General features: G+C 42.7%; 1 long non-coding RNA gene across 4 annotated transcripts in view; it reads right to left on the bottom strand.

Moving 5' to 3' along the window:
• LOC103345489 (uncharacterized) overlaps nucleotides 1-12,763 on the bottom strand; it is a 166,552-nt gene that overhangs the window by 151,730 nt on the left and 2,059 nt on the right. The window contains exon 3 of one of the 4 annotated variants that reach the window (XR_007913920.3): nucleotides 5,800-7,535. The exons of the other annotated variants lie outside the window; for them this stretch is intronic. This is a non-coding gene — a long non-coding RNA (uncharacterized LOC103345489). Of the gene's footprint in view, nucleotides 1-5,799; nucleotides 7,536-12,763 lie in introns of those variants that run through there. 4 annotated transcript variants of the gene reach the window in all.

Below are 12,763 nucleotides of genomic sequence, written 5' to 3'. Positions count from 1 at the left end.
GACTTTCAAATAAATATTAAATATATATATATATATATGTATATATAAAAGTTAGTGAACAGGGGCAGCCATTGACCTAGTGATCAAGACACTTATGTTCCATACTGGGGTACCTGGGTTCATACCTGGCTCAAGCTCGTGACTCCAGCTTCCTGCTAATGGAGACTCCAGTGGGCAACAGGTGATGGCTCAAGTAAGTGGGTGCCTGCTCTCAGATTTGGCCACCCTCAACCCCAAGCCCTGCAAGCATTTGAGTTTTGAATCAGCAGAAGCAGCTCGCTCTGTCAGTCTGTCTCCCTCTCTGCCTCTTAAATAGATGTTTTAAAAAACAAACGAAGTTTTTAAAAATTTAATTAACATGACAAAACAAAAATAGCATAATATTGATTTAAAATACAAGTTCAAACCCAGCTCTTCTGCTTAAAATTGTATGAATTTGCACAGTCACTTCATGTCTCCAAAAATGCCACTGATGATTCATCTTTTCCATCTTTAGGACAGAGCCAGACCTGCTTTATCTACCTTACAGAGAAAGAAACGAAAGAAATGTGTGAAGTTGATTTGTAAACAGTGAATAGCTGTAATATTGTATGGTAAATAGAGTAAGGCAAATTATTGAAAACAAAAACTAAAAAAGGTCCAGTGATTTAGGTATTTATTCTATTTCTTTAAGATATTATATTCCCCAGTTAGACCAAAGTGTCACATTCATTCCTCAATGAAATAAAAAGGTAGAAAAAGAAACTTTAATGCCTTCTGAGTCTAGCCAAACATGTGCCCAAAAGAATGGAATTATGGAAGATTATGTTAGAAATTCTTGGCCGGCGCCGCGACTCAATAGGCTAATCTTCCACCTGCGGTGCCGGCACCCTGGGTTCTAGTCCCAGTCGGGGCGCCTGATTCTGTCCCGGTCGCTCCTCTTCCAGTCCAGCTCTCTGCTGTGGCCCAATGGGCCCTGCACCCACTAGGGAGACCAGGAGAAGCACCTGGCTCCTGGCTTCGGATCAGTGCAGTGCACCGGCCACAGCGAGCCGGCCACAACAGCCATTGTGGGGTGAACCAACAGAAAAGGAAGACCTTTCTCTCTGTCTCTCTCTCACTGTCCACTCTGCCTGTCAAAAAAAAATTCTTTTTATTGTTGTTTTCATATGAACATTCAGAAATGAGTACACTAATACTGAATGTAACCACTGGCACCAACAATTTGGCTTGGTCCTATGTCAACAGCTGCCTTGAGGACATAATATGTCCCCCAAGGCAGCCGGAGATCATGAAGGCAGAGGGGTTGATAGCAGCTCACTCGTAAGTATACAAGAATGAGATATATTACAAATTTATCTGACTCAGTGAGGTGGAAGCCGATTATTAATCCAGTTTTAACTAAACTACCCTTCTCCAAATGGACAAGGGGCTTTAAAAAATTCCTGCAAAGGATCTTCAATTAATAATGCAAAGAATGTGGGCAGATATCATGAACAAGAAAGTGACAGAACTAACATTGTTCCTCCTCATAAGTAAAGGCTTTTATCAGCCACAAAACAAAGCAGACACTGATAACCTGAATTCAACAATAAATTAGCCAAAGTGTTTTTAAACAAATAAGACTATTTGAAATGTGGGTTATGCCTACTGCCGATGAGGTTGAATCTTATGGCAAAATATTTAAACCTATTATCTAATTATTCTATAACTTACCCTTTTTAGTTTATTTTAGCATAAATGTAAAATGTAAGCAATGTATCTGTAAAGAAGTGCAGATGCATAGTTTGCAAATAAATATATTTGTGCTTAAAATGTTGCAATGCTGGAGCACAAAAACAGTGATTTAGGTATTTATTCTATTTCTTTAAGATATTATATTCCCTAGTTAGACCTTAGTGTCTGGCACAAACCAACCATTCCACAGATGAAGATGGAATAAAAGTAGACGTCCACACTCTGGTGGGTTGCTATGATTGCTATCACTAGAGCCATCTTCCCATTACTTTCCAGAGCCTCCAAAGGAAGCCAGAAGCCATTGTCTTTATCCTGTCAACCCTGAGGTCTGTAGGCAATGCAGCTCCTCATGCAAATCTCCAAGAAGTGCGCAGGCTGTCAACATCCCCACACTTAGTGGCTCTTGGGAAGCTAGCTGTGGTGTGCCACTCTAACAGTGTAGAGCAATGCCAAGGAGAATGGCTGACATTTATTTAGCACTTATTCTGTGCCAAACCCTCTACCAAGAGCTCCACGTGAATCATCTCGCTAAATGTTCACCATGACAATGTGACAGTTTACAATTATTATCCATGCTTTCCAGATGTGGTAACTGAAGCAGACCATGGTTAAACAATTATCCCAAGACCATACAGCTGATAACTGTCGTAGTCAAGATTCAAAACTGTGTCCCTGACTTCGAGACCCTGCCCTTCCTCACTCTGTTATGCTGCTTTACATGCACAGTAGCAGCCTTACGAAATATCATGAAGATTTCTTGACAGCAAAATTAATGTTAAAAAGCTTTCCCATTTAAAATGTGATTTTACTTCCCTTGGAATCAAAATATTGACCAGAACACATCACTGATGTACTAAACATCAAAAGTAAATTACAATTGTATCACAGGACTTATTTTTCTAAACAAATTTTGAAAAATTCATTCTTACCTATTCTTAAAGCAACTGCTTTCGATTCTTTTGATATGAAGCAGAGCTAAGTAACAGTACAATAAAATGTATAGGGCTTACTATGTATTCTGAGGAATCTGAGGCTGTAAGTTAAAACTTCTAGCATGCAAGGCAATGGAGGTACATCACCCAGTTTTTTCCAAATATTCAGATAATTAACAAAAGAGAGAAAATGCCAGGACAGCTGAGTGAACGTTTCAATCATCAATGTAACCATATTAATGTATGCAAACAGAGAAAAACCCATTTAGTTGTAGTAGTCACTCTTAATACCTTGACTTTTTAGTAAATTATAGCAGGTGGAGGTATTGCAGAGGGAAAAAAAAAGGAATGGAAATGTTGATAGAGAATGTTTTCTGAGAGCAACTTCTAAAAGATTGTAGTTCTTGGTTGTGTACGTTAAGGATCCTTGTGTTTCTTTTCTTGGATATCCCCATTGTAAATACCCAGGTTATGATTTTAAAAGGAGTGTAAAATAAAAGTTGCAGACTCACATGCCACTTCATAACCATGACTACTTTTTTCCCCCTACAGGCAGAGTGGACAGTGAGAGAGAGAGACAGAGAGAAAGGTCTTCCTTTGCCGTTGGTTCACCCCACAATGGCCGCTGCAGCCAGCGCACTGAAGCCGGCGCACCGGGCTGGTCCGAAGCCAGGAGCCAGGTACTTCTCCTGGTCTCCCATGTGGGTGCAGGACCCAAGCACTTGGGCCATCCTCCACTGCACTCCCGGGCCACAGCAGAGAGCTGGACAGGAAGAGGAGCAACCGGGACAGAATCCAGCACCCCAACAGGGACTAGAACCCGGTATGCCAGCGCCACAGGAAAAGGATTAGCCTATTGAGCCGTGGCACCGGCCACCATGACTACTTTTAATGAGCCACCATAGTTATCTTTGTAAGAGTTTCATAAATATTATTCTATTTGAAAAAAAGAAAAATTCAATGCTAAAACAACTAAGCAATTATATCATCCAATATAATACATAGATTTTATAATAAAGTGAAAAATAGTTTATTACATTCTATAATTTTATTACTGACATCATCTTTACTTGAATAGCACAAGATATATAGAACTTGACAACGTTTGGAAGAGAAAGAAAAAAAATTACTGAGAATGTAAGGAGGCAGTTTCCTGCTTTATTTATCCTAGATTAACAACAGTTAAGCTGCCCAGTTTTTCCCAAAAAAAACTTTTGCACTTCTTTCTTGACAAGTTGGGGTTTATGGAAATTATGTCATGGATACACTTTATCATTCCAGTTTAAACTGTATTTGAAGAAAATTTGACATTAATTTTTATACCACACGTTCTTTTAGAAAGAACACTGGCCCAATAATTAAAGGTGTTTATATTTTAATTTAATATTTAAAATCACAATAGGCTAATATTTTCTGAAATACAAAAATTTACACATATTTCCTTGGTTGAGTGTCTTTATCAAGGAGAAACTCAATTTTAAAGTCATTGAACCGGGAAAGTCAACAACAATCTATTAGGTTATGTAGAGCTATTCTCCTGCTAGACTCTCTCAAGCAAATTTCTTCATATTTTGTTGCTGCATGTTTGTTGCATTCTTCCTGCCTAATTTTTATATATCTCTTTAAGTCATCACTTTACAAATATAATTAGAAAAACATTACTTTAAAATTTTAATAGAATTTTTTTTGGATGAACCACAAGCAATCACACAGAAAAACTATTTTCCAGTAGATTCTGTAGAATGTAGGCAGTTTGTCCAGGACAGTGTCCGTTTGTCACCCAATACAAATAGACACTCCTATTACCTACAGAGGTATTAGGAAAGTACTCCCAGCTGAAAGCATTTATCCAATTCCAATTGTTGTTTGAAAGTCTAAAATACTAAGAACGATATTGTTCCAGGAGCTACTGTTGAAAACAATGCAAGGCCTGTTCAGAGTGAAAAATCAGTATTTGAAAATCTGAGTTGGTTAAAAAATGACTGTTCATCCAAAAAAGAATTCCTAAAGAAGCATTTATATGCCAGGCACATGTTTTTAATTTAATAATATTGGCTTACCTAAATAAATATGTAGAACCTAATAATTGTTCTTTATGTGTTTATATTTTTGAGTATTATTCTATTTTAGTGAGTTTCCAAAGAGGTTAATGAATAATAATGTAGGAAAAATGTGTATCTGTCAGTATCAAGTTGCTGTGGTTTATAGGCATTGCAAAATGCTATGTTGAAAAAAGTTCTGTTTAAAAAGTAATTGAAAACTGCTCTGATTTTCAAAGAAATGAATATGGCCATATTCTTATAGGATAATGTCAGATAAAAAGTAATTGTGTTCCCTCTACAATTGTGTTTGTTGGCATTTATATGAGAATAATAATGCTTTAAGATTATTATAATACTTGTTCACTTAATGTGGGATTAACATCAAAATCTTCATAATTATCTGAGATCACCCATTTGAAAGTGGAGTGGTAAAACATGTTAATGGTTAAGACACTCTAGCAGTTTTACTGTTAAGCATTAACACACATGAAAGTAGTATTCTAATTTGTGCATTGAATAATATGCCAGACCAATTTTTTTATGAAAACATTATTCTTATGAATTCTTTCTAGCTACTTTAGCTTCTTAGCGCTTGACTTCCTAAAGCAGTCAGTTAGCCAGCAAATTGTGTGTGAAAGATACATGAGTATGCATGACCATAAGGATTTAAAATACTATTCTGTGGCTTTATTATTGCACAATTTTATGAAACAATCACTTCTGAAATTTGCTTTAAATAAGATTGAGAACCAAAATATTATAATAGGAGGATGATCCTAGTGAAGATATAACCCAAGTTGAACTATAAACTAAAAAAAAAAAAAAAAAAAGTTAAATGTAGTAGTTTGCCTATTGGATCAAATGGCTACGAATTTGTTTTATGACAACCAGCAAACAAATGTAGGTCTACACCTTACACATTCTTTAAAAATAAAGAAGTATATTTTAGTACATACTCCAGAGTCTCATAAAAAAAAATTTCTCTGCCTCAACTTCCCATTCCTTCAGAAATGGACAGAGGAGAAAATGAATATTCATTTAGAAAGTAATATGAAATCACACCTCTGTGTCTTGAATCCACATGAGAAATAGATTCCACGTTTAAAATTTTACCATATGATAATCCCTCTTACCTATCATATGGGTTGGGGTGGGGAGGGAAACCTTTGAAGCTGAGTTGAATGTAATAACTGCAGGAGCTTCCCCCGCCCGCCCGGAAGATGGGGACCCTGTGGAAGACAGTATCTGTATAACTTCAGCTGTGCCTCTAAAGGGGGTGGGGTGTTGGGGATTTAAATCATGTTGTTTCCACTTATGCAGAGAGAATCCATAAAAAGAGATTTATTAGCATATTTTCTTTTTGAAATGTAGCATTTGTGTGTGTGTGCTTTTTACTTTAAAAGTGCTCCACGGTATAGAGCAGAGTAAATATTACAATTTTGTTAAACAGCAGCCAAGATTTAATTGTCTGTGAAACAGAAGGCTTAAGACCTGATTTGAGTTAACTACTGTTCCGCTGATAGAAACTGGGCTGGCCCGCGCGATGACCGATGGAGGCACCCAGGGAATGATTTACACAGAAGAGCTATCCCGAAAGAATTAAAAGTGGGCAGGGGGCAGCCACACGCCTGCAGGGGCCCATCCAAAGGGCTTGGAGCGTTACCCGTCCTGCAGCAGATTTAAAGGGACTTTGTACAAAAAGTCAAACAAGAATAAGCAGCTATGGAAAATATAACAAATCATGTTAGCAGTTTCACAGCGAGGGAGAAGGAGAAATCCAGTAACCGCTAAGCCACACTGAAGGAAAATGCAACGCGGCACGGGATAGAGGGGCACGCGGGGGAGGGGTGCAGAGGAGAAGCCAGTAAAGACGCAACACTGATTTCCATGTGCGAAGTGCAGCTTTATTGCCGTCGCGGCGTGTGCCTCAGCGGCGCGGGCTCTCCCCTTTCGCGCTGCTCTGCGCGCCCTTGGCACTGGGGTCTGGCGACGGCTCCCACGCACAAAAAACGCGGCCGCGTGTCACCTGCCCTGCGCCACCCTCTCCGGTCCCCGCAGTGGCTCCGCGCGGGTCGCTTCCTCCACCCGCCCAAGGTGCAGAGGAGAAAGCCGCCGGCTGCAGATTGGCCCCGGTGGCACCGCAGCCACAAGCCAACCCGTAATTGCAAAGCAAACAAGGCTGAAATATTGGATTGGTCTCAATCGTGACAAGATCTACGCTTTTGCCGCCAATTTGTTTGTGCAGCTCTATTTAAAGGCACTTGATTGAGGAAATGTTGAAAATAGCGGTGAGGGTTTCCCTAATGAGACCTCAGGAGGGAAGCAGTGGCCTTCGCCCAGCACTAGGGGCTCCGAGGTGAAAGTGGGAGAGGGGCGCGGTTAACCCCTTCCTGCCCGCCTCAGGCGAAAAGTTCTCGGAGATGGACTGGACCGAGCCGGGGCTGCGTCCCGCCCGGAGCGGCGACCTCACCCGGCCAGCAGCACTGAACACCCGCCTTATCCGCGTCGGAAACCTTAAGGGATGGGGTGAGGGCGAGGGGAGCACCACAACGAGAATTTAACCAGGTTGGAGGGGACGACCCCGCAGGCCTCTCCGCGGCTGAAGAGCAGACGGTGTAAACGCGGGGCGCTGGCTCCGGCCGCGCCCCCGACCCCCAGTTGTGCGCATGTAGCTCTGCAGCGCCCTCCGTCCTCAGAGGCCGAGGCCCAGGCGATGCCCGCGGAGTCGCGGTTTCGCGGGGGCACTGAGGCACCAAGGCGGGCCGGTGCGGATCGGCGAGCGGCGCGGAAAGGACACACCTGTTGGGGCTGGCACCCGTCGCTGTGGAGCTGGTCCTTCGGGCAGCTGGAAGAGTGGGACAAAACCAAAGAGGCGGGAAGAGAAAGTACGTGAATATTTATTGAGCGCACCCACGGATCAGGAGCCTCTCTCTCAGGGGCGCCTTAAACTCATCTCCTGCAGCCTCCACACACAGAGGTTCGCGTCGTCGCCGCCACTGTTCCTAAGGGGAAACGAAGCCTTACACACAGGGGCAGCTTGTCTGTGGAGAGCCGACCCTCGGCTCCTTGGCGCAGGGCCTTGGAGGTGGTCGCACCGAGGGGCCAGACTGACCCAGGTGATCCTTTGTAACCGCATTAAGAATACAGGCAATGAATCCCATTGCAACTGGGGTACTTAGAATGTTCCCGGTTTCTCGAAATTGTCTGTTTTTACACGAGCTGGTTAAGCACCTTTTTGATGGAGCTGTGGAGTCAGGCACAGTCACAGAGGCGACAGAGATCTGCCAAAGAGAATGTGAGTGCAAGCACCAGAAAGTTCAGCAAAGACTTGATCCGGGGAGGCAAGGATCGAGAGCAATATCTTGGAAAGGCTTCCCTGAGGAGGTGGCATTTAGTCTGGGCCTAGAAGAAACAAAGAGGTGTGGATTCTCCAACACTGGAGGCAGATAGACCCACCCTTGGGGAAAATGTGGAATTGACACTTTCACCTACCTGCTACTGTCTTCCAGCTGCCTCTCTGACTTGGAGAATTGGGGGGTTAGTCAAGCCCTAAGCCAAAGTTACGATCCCTCTTAAGAGTGGAAACCTAAGGTTTGGGGATGGCATGCACTGGGGATCCTGAGCTTAGACCAAACTGGACCGTCAAGGGCAGAACAGGAAAGCGGCACTAGGGGCGCTCTCGCCCCGAGCTCCTTACTGCCAGAGCCACACCTTCTCAAGTCTTCCTAAGGGATCTGGTCTGAGATGCACCTTGGCCAATCTGAAGTTTGCCTTTCTAAAGTCATGGGCAACTGTAGCCTGGGGAAACGAAAACCCCCAGGGAGTGGGGAAGACTGGTTTCAGCTGTAGGTTCCTAAGAATGAACTTTGCTTTCTGTCAGCAAAATAAGAAAGCATCAGTCACAGTGATTTAGGGAAGTCTCCAAATGCATTCTGAATGGAATTCTGCTTTTTCCGTAAGCAACCAATTGCTTCGTTTGAAGTTGGATGCTTTGCAAGCAGAATGCAATTCCTTTTTTTATTTATTTATTTTTTGTTGTTGTTGTTCCTCGAGGTTTTGGCCTGTGTTAAGTGGGCACTCACACAAATGTTAAAAAGAAAACCATTCTCTTCTGGAATATGGAACAAAGTAGCGTCTCTCCAATCATGATGCAGATATATAATCTGTAACAACAAATTAGCCTCCTAGTGCTGCGCATTCCCAGCAAGCATCCTGCCTTCTCTGTTTATATTATAACTTTTCTGCCTGCAATTATTTTTATTTTAATTTTCTGTCACTTTAACAGAAACCAGAGCCTTTTCTTTTAATGTTTTGTACACAACATGTTCATTTTGATAAGATGTTCTTTCCTATCCTCTTTTAGCTTGCCTTTCCTTGTTTAGAGTTCTGTATCAGGAGTTTCTAATATTTCTCCCTCTTTTTTTAAGAACTTGTCCCTGTCTTGCTTTATTTGTTTGTGTGAAATTTAGTTTGAAAGGAGATCAGAGAGAGCAGGAGGAGTTTGTAATAAGAGAATGACCGAATGACCCAAAGGCTGATTATCTATCATTAACTGGAGACTCGGTGTACCCAAATTACCAGGGAGACCTCAGTCTGCCGGATCCTTACACCGCCAGCCAGAGAGCGAGGGTGTACTGCACACACTGAAACAGATCTCGCCATTGCAAATGAGGACACTGTTCATGCAACACTTTCTTGAGGAGTTTCTTTTTAAAACTCAATTCAAGATCCGGGGATAAATTTATGAAATTCTGATATGTTGCACACAGGTTAACATCTCTGCTAAAAGATGAACTTTAACATTTCTGTAACTAACTTTTTGTGTTGTTTCGTTAGCAGCAAAATTGCAGTTAATTGTCTAAGCTCCAGAGAATATGGAGAAATCAAGCCAAGCTGCTTTTGATCTGCTCATGCTGCTAAACCCAAGCCTTGTAAAAATCGAGGTTTGCCATTAATATTGACAATAAAAGTGTTTCTTTTTGTTAACCTGAAACCTAACCATCCTGGCTCAAGTCCCTTGTCTATAAGAAAAGGCCCTAGAAGAATGTAGGAAAGATTTGGAAGAAACTGTCAGAGTTAAAGGAATCCATCTCCGTGAATTTGCAAAGGAAACCACAAAACAGGGCTTCCCAGGAATGTGACCAACACTGCGGTGAGATCTGGGAATGCACCCCCACCTCAAGTCACAAGCAAATATTTCGGCCACATAAATGGTTTCTCCAATGCCCCATAGTTTACGTTGTGATTTGTGCTCATATTTTATTCAGAACACCAGATTTGCACTGCATACTAGTTGAGTCTATTCCTTTCTATTTTCATGGAGTATATATGAAAAATCACAATGACAATCTGAAGTGGATATTGAATATTTCCTCCCAGTTAAGAAGAAAATATTGCTTTGTGTAGGCAATTTGCTTGAAACAATAATGTGGATGAATATTCAGCATACATCCTGTGGGAGGCATTTTTATCTTATGCTACTTTTGCTCTAACCCTATGCATTACTACAAATTAGCAAAGATTCACAGAGATGAGATTTATCACCTCCCATGTACACACCTCATGGTGCCTGAGATGGGGCATCTTCACAACACTGTCATAGGTTTCCTTTATTCTGAACAAATATTTTAGCTTTACAGACAGACTTGAATGCCTGGCAAAGTAGTTAGTTCTCCTTTATCAGTGAAAATGCTCCAGAGCAGTAAGATTATCTACCACTTAATGTGGGGATCTAGTCATCGATTATTTGGGGAAAATGGAAAACCTGAAGCTTGTAATACTAGACATTAAGATTTTTCTTCAAGGACTTAAAGATGAACCAGTATCTCATTCTTGCACATCAGTCTAAGGTTCAGCAACAGGGGAAAAAAAATCCTTGTAGATCCAAACGTTTGAGGACAAATGGCAAAGGAGGAAGGGAAAGAACAAGGGAGTGGAGAGAGCAGGGGGGAAATGTACAGGCAGGGAAGAGTCCTGATTTTCTCCACTGCTCCTTTGAATTTGCAGTTCAACCTGAATATTCACTTCCAGACTTAATTAATTCCCAGTCAGCCCCTCTGCAGCCAGCAGGGCAGTACCTCCCCCTTCTAGCTCCACAGATCTGCTCTGGATGGGAAGGAGGAGGAAAGGGAACTCCTTCGCCCAAAGACCCTGCCCCCACCTCCAAAATCCAAAAAGAATTTGCTCAGAAGAAATAAAGAAATAAAGAGTGGAAGGCGGCTTTTCATGCCCTTCATTTTTGAAATAGACATAAAATTCCAACCAAACTTGATTCTGCCTTGTCTGCTTTGAGCACCACCACATTTCTGGAGCTATTGTCACTTGTCCAATCTGTAGACAACCATTTCCCAAAAAGAAACCAAGAAAAAACCCAGAAAGAGGAAGCTCCCACTGCCACTCAGATACACATCCCACACCTCCTAGGACTAGGTGACTCCCACCTCAGGACAGAGTCATCAGTGTGTCGCCAGCAGCACTGTCCTCACAGCAGGCAGGGCTGAGACTACCCCTTCAGGAACATATTGCTTTTTCTGTCACCTTCCAGGCTTGATGCTCTTTCTGGGGTTCTTAGCGTGTTCTCAGCTTGCCTTATATAACAGTGTGGTACTTACTGAAGGGAACGCTCAGAATCACTTCTACGAGGTTAGGAAAATAAGGTAAAATGAGATTCGAAGATGACGAAGGGAACTGAGCCATAATTCCTGTAAATATAAAATGTGTGTTTATGGCCTCTGGCCTGGTTCTTTTCAGGTCCAGTTTATTTTGAGTTCTCATGAGCAAAACACAAGATACAAAACTGCTCTTGCCTTTGAAATAATAAATACCTCAAAAGATCTGAATTTTCCCCTAAAAACAGATTGAAGTTTAAAAAAAATATTTAGTTTAAACCAGATTGATTTTTAAAAGTAATATCTCACAAGACCAAAATGTTTGCAAGGGAGTGCTCAGCTTCTCCTCGGGCTCTTTGAATTTTCTCCAGGGGAAATAGTGGGAGTGAAGGGAAGGAGACAACAGACGTGGGCGCAAAAAGCTGTTTGAATCGGGTTCTGGGTTCTGCGAGTGGCTGTGTGCAGACACAATGTGCAGCACAGCAGGGACACCATCAGCCACAAGGAAGACCACGGAGCAGCATCACAAGGACCCTGCCAAACCCAGGCTACTGCCCCGTGAAGCAGCCTTCGGATCCAGGGACTGAGGATTGCAGCAGTGCAATCCCCAGCCTCCCATCGAAGCAGACAAGTTCCCTCACTAGGCTGCCTGCTGTGGATTCCCAGGCGGGTCCTCCGTTGGCACTGTCTCAGTTCCCTGAGCCCACTGAGTATTGTAGGCAATAGCGGGGTTGGAGAGCAGCACAGCAGAAGCCACACTGTTACAGCCCAGGCAGGGGTGGGTTTCCCAGGTTGATGCAGCTGGGACTGTAGCCTTTTCCCTTCCTTCCTTCTCTTTGTCCCTCATCACCAGCACCAACTTCTCCTCCATAACCACTCCTAGAGGTACAGGCCACCTCAATGAAGGGCAAGCTTGACATGGCATCTTGGTTTTGCAGCTTTTCAAAGTGCCTGGTGGACTCAACATCGCGGGACACCTGGAGTACAACACGGCAAAGGACACAGAAAGGAAAAAAATAGATGCACCTGGGAGAGCTCAGTCAGTCAAGGCCAGTTTTGCCTCCAAGAGTCAGTTACTGCAATGTGTGCATACCCCTAGAGTTCACTGTTTGTCCCCTCTCTCCAGGCCTCCTGCAGGCCTGCCTTTCTATGATGATAGCCCCTGGGTTTGGGTTTCTGAGATACGTGAGGCCTTAGACCCTTGGACTGTGGTAATTAACTGATAATGATGCTGTCAGTGAGAACTGATGTTCAGATTAGATCTTTTACGACTTTTGCTGTCCCATGTTGTCCATTTCTTTTATCACTGTGATGCCATCTGGAGCCATGAAGTGATTCACCCATTTTTTTGTTTGTTTCAATTAAAAGAGCATGAGAAAGGCTAACAGTGGTGAGTTCTGAAGCTTTTGCAAGAGAAGCCACTCATCTCTGGTGAACGGAGCATTGCGGTCCCCAACCCAGCCCT

This window comes from Oryctolagus cuniculus, chromosome 2 (genome assembly GCF_051225735.1).
Source record: "Oryctolagus cuniculus isolate XC-2025 breed Fujian yellow rabbit chromosome 2, ASM5122573v1, whole genome shotgun sequence".
Classification (NCBI taxonomy): Eukaryota; Metazoa; Chordata; class Mammalia; order Lagomorpha; family Leporidae; genus Oryctolagus; species Oryctolagus cuniculus.
This window is presented reverse-complemented; position numbering and strand designations above follow the sequence as displayed.